This window comes from Sciurus carolinensis, unplaced genomic scaffold, assembly GCF_902686445.1.
Source record: "Sciurus carolinensis unplaced genomic scaffold, mSciCar1.2, whole genome shotgun sequence".
Taxonomy (NCBI): domain Eukaryota; kingdom Metazoa; phylum Chordata; class Mammalia; order Rodentia; family Sciuridae; genus Sciurus; species Sciurus carolinensis.
Window position 1 is genome coordinate 120,046 of NW_025920160.1, and position 7,049 is coordinate 127,094.

A 7,049-nucleotide genomic window follows, 5' to 3' on the forward strand; every position below is an offset into this window, starting at 1 on the left:
CAGAAACAAAAGAGAAACACATACTTTTTTATTTCGTTCTGTTAATTAAAGTTGGTAACAACATGGGATACCACATGGGAATTAGAGTTTACTACAATTTACAGAAACCAATGGTGCATTATTTCTTCAGAAGAATTTTTTCACTAAAAAGTCAGCTTTGTTTGCTTTAAAGAAAAAGTCATACTTAACTTAGATTCACAACAAAAGGCATTTGAGGAAATTAATTTTTAGGTTTCTGGGGGTTTCCTAAAGAGAGGTTAAAAACAATCTGGAGAATAATATATTTACCTCTTTGTGTGTGTGTGTGTGTGCATGTGTGTGTGGTGCTGGGGATTGAATCCAGGGCCTTGTACTTGAGAGGCAAGCACTCTACCAAATGAGCTATATCCCCAGCCCCTAAATTTAATTCTTGATTTTCTCTTTTTCCTACTTGACTATGTTCTGTTTTTTTTAAAATCAGGCTATTTAATGTTCTTTCTTCTTATCTAAATTTCTTAATACCTTATTGCCCTAAAACAAAATGGAATTTCTACCAGGTCCTATACTTACTATGCAAAAAATAGTATATGTGTGACATTGACTGTGGATCTCCCTCCCAAATTTTTCTCATTAAATTTTCCTTCCCTGAATCTTCTTTTTTAAAGCATTTTTCATGTGTGTTGTGTGAGTGAGTGTATGGGTTTTTGTGTGTAATACAAACCTGCTTATACTTTGTCTTGGTGACTCCTGGATTATATCTATGCTACATTCTCAAACTCTGCAAACTTTATTAGTTTTAGAACCAAACTAGAATAAACTAATACCTGGGATCGTTGGGAAAAAGGTTAAAAAAAAATTTTAGTTTTGGAGGATTTTCTTCTTTTACATAAAAATTCTTATGAACCATATCTATATACAAAAGAACATATAAAATAGTCATGTTCCATTTAAAAAGAGTAATATTGTTCCCAACTCTGCAGCTGAATAAATAGAGCTTTATCAATAACTTTCCTCTCTTTGTGATCTTCCATGACAACCTTGCCTCACCCTTCCAAATGTAGACACATTAAGAAATTTGGTGTTCTCACCGCCTTATCATTTTTATCATTTTACTATAAGTAAATATGCATCCCTAAGTAACATGCTGGTTTTGTACTTTCAAGAACTTAATGTCAGCAGACTCTGGAGGAAGCATTTTCTCCAAACATATCTTGTACACTCCACATCCTCACCCACACTTGGTGTTGTAGTTTGTGTCATGAGACCTCATTGTCGTTTCAATTTGCCTTTTACTAATTTTAACTTAGATGTGAGATATGTTCATTTATTTATGGGTCATTCAAATTTCCTACTCTATACTGTTGCCCTTTACCTTAAAATTGGCTTATCCTTCTCTACTTGTTTTGCATGAGTTCTTTAAATTTTTTTGGATATAAGTGCTTTGTTAAATGTAGTGCAGGCCTCTTTTGCCATTTTATGATATGACTTTTCTCTGTGTGATATATTTTAATAAACAAATACCTAATATTTAAATGTAATCAATATTTCCCTTATGAATACTTTTTTGTATTTTAGGAAATCTTCCTCTAAAAATGCACAATCATAAATTGCTGGTGGAGTTGCAAATTGGTGCAGCCACTCTGGAAAGCAGTATGGAGATTCCTCAGAAAACTTTCAATGTACCCATCATTTGACCCAGCTATCCCACTCCTCGGTTTATACCCGAAGGACTTAGAAATCAGCAACCAATCAATGTTCAGAGTTGCTGAATTCACAATAGCTAGATTGTGGAACTAAGCTAGATGCCCTTCATTTAATGAATTGGTAAAAAAAACCGTGGTGTATATATACACAATGGAGTATTACTCAGCCATAAAGAAGAATAAAATTTTGGCATTTGACGTAAATGGATGGACTTGGAGAATATGATACTATGTGAAATAAGTCAATCCCAAAAAAACAAAGGCCTGATGTTTTATCTGATAAGTGGATGTGATATATAAGGAGAGGTTTCATGGGGGCAGTAAGAGAGGAATGGAGGAACTCTGGCTTGTGTACAGGAAAATTGGGTGGGACAGGGTGGAGGAAGGAAAGATAGTGGACTGAGATAGTCATTTTGACCCTATGCATATGTATGATTACATGAATGGTGTGAATCTACATTGTGTACAACCATAGAAATAAAATGATATACCCCACTTGTGTAAAATGAATCAAAATACAGTCTGTAAAAATAAAAGTTTTAAAAAGAAATAAAAAAGAAGTCCTTCCCTATTCCAAAGCTATAATATATTTTCTTATCTGGTTTTCTGTTTTGCACTTCAGTATTGTCAATATTTTTATTGTGGTCAAAAGCAAATAAAATGAATTTTATTGTTTTAATGCTTTTAAGTGTACAGTATAGTGATATTAAGTACATTCACATTTTATGTATCCATCAACACCATCCTCCTCTTGAATTGTTCATCTTGCAAATCTAAAACTCTGTACACACTAAACAATAACTCCCCAAACTTTCTTCCCCCAGCACATATTAACCAACATTCTATTTCATTTCTCTATGATTGACTCCTCTAGGAAGTTCACAGAAGTGGAATAACACACTATTTTTATTTTTGAGATTTACTTATTCCCTTGAAACGTTGCCCTCAAGATTCATCCATGTTGGAGCATACATCAGAACTTACTTCCCTTCAAAATCTGAATAACATTCCATTTTATGTATGCATCACACTTTGCCTCTCCATTCATCTGTTGATGGATACCTGGGTTCCTTTCACATTTTAGCTATTGTGAAGAATGCTTTTGTGAAATGGGTGCACAAATATCTCTGAGACTGCTTTTAGGTATATGCCCAGAAGCACAATTGCTGGTCCATGGTAAATCAATCTTTAATTTTTAAGAAACTGCTACATTGTATTTTACAGCAGATGTACCATTTTATGTTCTTACTGAACATGCTCTTAAGTTCCAAATTTTCAACATTCTTGACAACACTTATTTTAAAAAGTTATATGAATGGGTATGACATGGCATCTCATTGTGCTTTTTTTAATTTTTCATTTGTTCTTTTTAGATATACATGACCAAGAGTATTCTGACAGTATACAAACATGGGGTATAACTTATTCTAATAAGGATCCCATTCTTGTAGTTATACATAATGTAGAGTTTCACTGGTGGTGTATTCATATGTGAACATAGGAAAGTCATGTTAGATTTATTCTACTATCTTTCCTATTCCCAAACCCCTTCCCTTCCTTTCATTCCTCTTTGTCTAATCCACTGAACCTCTATTCTTCCCCTCCCTGACCTTTATTGTGTGTTACCATCACAAAAAGATCAAAAGTAAAAGTTCTCTTTAATAAGTGAATGCTAACACTCATACTGGTTTTACTTGTATATAATTTTCAAAGTTCACGATGATTTTTCATGTTGTTTTTGTTGTTTGGTTTGTTGAGAGTTGTTAATTGACATAAATTTGTGAATTTTCTAGTTTTGCTTCAGTTTCTAATTTCTTAATTTTTTCCTTCTTCCTCATCTTCATCTCCTCTTTCTTCCTATTTTTCTTTTTTTTTTTTTTTTTTTTTTTGTGCTGGGGATCAAACCCAGGGCCTTGCACATGCTAAACCAGCACTCTACCTCTGTGTTACATCCCCAGCTTTTGTTATCTGTTTGGAAATTTGTCATGCTTTGGGTGAAGAATATAGTTGGTATTATTTCTGTCTTTTCAATGCACTAAGATTTAATATGTGGCATAATATATGGCCCATGCTGGAGAATGTCTCATGAGTTCTTGCGAAGAATGTATAACATATTGTTGCATAGAGTGTCTGTATAATTCTGTTAGATCTAGTTGGTACACTGTATTGTTTATGTCCTCTGTTTTCTTGCTTAATCCCTACCCTGTTGTTCTATCCATTGAGTTTAGGGTATTGATATCTTCAAGTACTTTTGTAGAACTGTCTATTTCTCTTTTCTATTCTGTCCATTTATGATGTGTATATTTTGATTGCCTGCTTTAAGTTATCCAGAGGTTTATAATTGTTACATATTCTTGCTATGTTCAGAAATACTACATTTTTATTAAAATAAAATGTTATTAAAATGTCCTTCTTTTGTCTCTTGAAACACTTGACTTTAAGTCTGTTTTGCCTAGAGGGTAAAATACTTGCCTAGCATATGTGGGGCCCTAGTTTTGATCCCCACCACTGGAAAAAAGAATTTGTTCAACATTATAGCCAGTCCTGCTCTCTGTTGGGGACCATGTGGTGCATGGAATATCTTTTTCCACACTTTTGCTTTCATTTTGTGTCTTTGGATCTAAAGTGAGTCTCCTGTGAACAGCACATAATTCAATCATTTTTCCCCCTTTTTGTCTCATTTTTTTCCATTCTGACAATCTCTGTCTTTTGATTGGGGAATTTAATCCATTTACATTTGAAGTGATTTATGGTAAGGAAGACTTACTTCTTCATTTTCTCATTTATTTTCTATATTCCTTATGGCTTTTATTGAGCCCTCATTTCCTGTATTATTTACTTTGTGATTATGGATTTCTGTAGCATAATCTTTAGATTGTTTTTTAATTTTTGGCATAATTTATAACTGTTTTTTTTGTAGTGATCAAGGAAATTGCTTTTAGCTTTCTAAAGTTGTAACACAAATTTAAATTTATGGCAGTTTAACTTCAATCATATACAAAAACTCTGATCCTTTACATTTTTGACACACCTGCTTTGGTTATTATTGTCACAGAATTGTATATCTGTGTTATTATAAACAATTATACTACATGTTCAAAACCATAAACTAAAAATCATTTTGAAAATGCAGAAGCATTCAGCGAGCTGCCAGGAGTCAAAAAATGGCTATGGCTAGTGATTTTTACTCTTGCTACTATGTAGGGCACAAGGCCAAGTTTGGACACAAGTTTCTACAGTTTGAGCTCAGGTTGGATGGAAAACTTAGATATGGCAATAACAGCAACTGCAAAAATGATGTCACGATCAGGAAAGGGGCATATGTACATAAGAGGATAATAAAAGAACTGAAGAGAATTATTGATGACAGTGACATTATGAAGTAAGATGATGCCCTGTGGTCTCCCCTGGACAGGGTTGCATAACAGGAACTTGAAATTGTAATTAGAGATGAACACATTTATTTTACCACATAAGAAGCAGGTTCTCTTAATGATGAAAATCAAAGAATCCTGAAGGCCTTTGAGTATTTTACTATTTGGTATAGGACTTGGAATGTTTAGTTTTCAGTCTTATTGGATTACACATCAAGATTAAAGCAATGTAAATTGTGTTTGAAGCTCTTTGTTTATTTAATAAAGGAATTGGAAGGGAGGGTTTGCTTACCATTTCCAAAATTGGGAATTTTATGAATGTGAAACAAAAGATTTTTTTGTTTTTTTTTTTCTTTTTGGTACACAAACTGAATATTGAAAATATCTGAATAGGTTTAATGGTTTTCTTACTTGGGATCAAGTGGATTACATGTCCCCACACACATTAAATTAATTAACTAAAAATCACTTTTTTGAAAACTTGTTCTAATAAAACATCAAAGCCTAAAAAAAAAGAAAATTCAAGTCTCTTAAATAAGTAGAGAACAGAATGTGGAGTTACAAACCAGAGATAATAATATTAGCTTTGAGATTAATAACTGCTTTTTAAATACACTAGTCACTTAAGCCATGTGGAAAACAAGAATTGGAGTTAATATTATTAAAATTATTGCCAATTCCTTATGTTAAGTGAGTCATTTCTACCTTGTGGTTTTAAAAAATTCTCTTTTTCTTTGGTATCTGACAGTTTAATTATTTGTCTCATAGAGTTTATCCCTAGTTTGTTGAACTTCCTGGATATTTATATTTGTATCTTTCACAAAACATGGGACATTTTCAGTCATTATTCTTCACATCAGCTCTCTACTCCTTTCTCTTCTCCATTTGGAACTCTTATTCGTACTTGTTGGTTCACCTGCCAGTATTCCTTTAGGCTCTGTTCACTTTTCTTCAATATTTGTTTGATTCCTGTACCTCAGACTCAATAATTCTAATTTTCCTAACTTCAGTACTGCCAATTCCTTCTTTTCCCTGCTCAAATATTCCTTCAAATTTCTCTCATAACTTTTTTTTTTTTCATTTTAGTTACTGTATTTTTCAGTTCTAGAATTTTTGGTTTCTTCTACTCATTATTGAAATTTCCATTTTATTCATACATCATTTTCTTGGTTTTCTGCATATCTTCCTCTGTTTGAGTACAATAGGACAATGTTTTAAAGTAAATATCTTGTACATCTGTTATCTTGTCATTATTTGGGATGCTTTCTTTTTTATTTTTCTTTTGAATGAGCCATACTTTCTTCTTTCTTTGTATGCTTTGTGATTTGGTGAAAACTTGATATTTGAAACTAATAATGGGATAAGCCACTGAAATTTGGATTGTCTTCCTCCCTAGGGCTTCTTATTTTTTAGTTTGCTTTTGTATTAATTGCTAGAGGATCTTTTCATGTCAAGGATCAGTCTGATGTGCAAACTAGTCATTTAAGGTTTATTTCCCACTCTGATCATCCTAACCTGTGTGAAAATTGCAACAGCAGAACCTGTATGGCCGCCTATAATGGGGCAATGGGGTGAGAGATGGGGAGATGTTACTAAACTAAGGGCTGAACTTGAAATTAAATTCCCAAGCTTAACCCTGAAAGTTGTATGCTTTCAGATGTCTCCAGATGTCTTCCCAGAACTCTCCCAGACTTTTCATATTTTACACAGACTGTTCTTTATTTCCAAATAACAGTTTTTTAAATCACTATATATTGAATTTTAATGTATTTATGACTTTTAACAAATATTTTCTGCATTACTGAAATAATAGTTTTTCTTTAATTTGTTCATATTTTATTTGCATAGGTAGATCTTCTAAGTTGATGTGATCTTGCATACTTAAATAAACCCAGGATAGTTATGCTACATTATTTTTAAGTACATTGCTATAATTGCCAATCTTTTGACTAAGATATTACAAGCAGGTTTATAAATGTTTTCTTTCTTGTAC

General features: G+C 32.7%; 1 pseudogene; it reads left to right on the forward strand.

Moving 5' to 3' along the window:
- Nucleotides 1-4,846: 4,846 nt before the first annotated feature.
- Nucleotides 4,847-5,289, forward strand: LOC124974657 (protein mago nashi homolog 2-like; annotated as a pseudogene).
- Nucleotides 5,290-7,049: the final 1,760 nt, after the last annotated feature.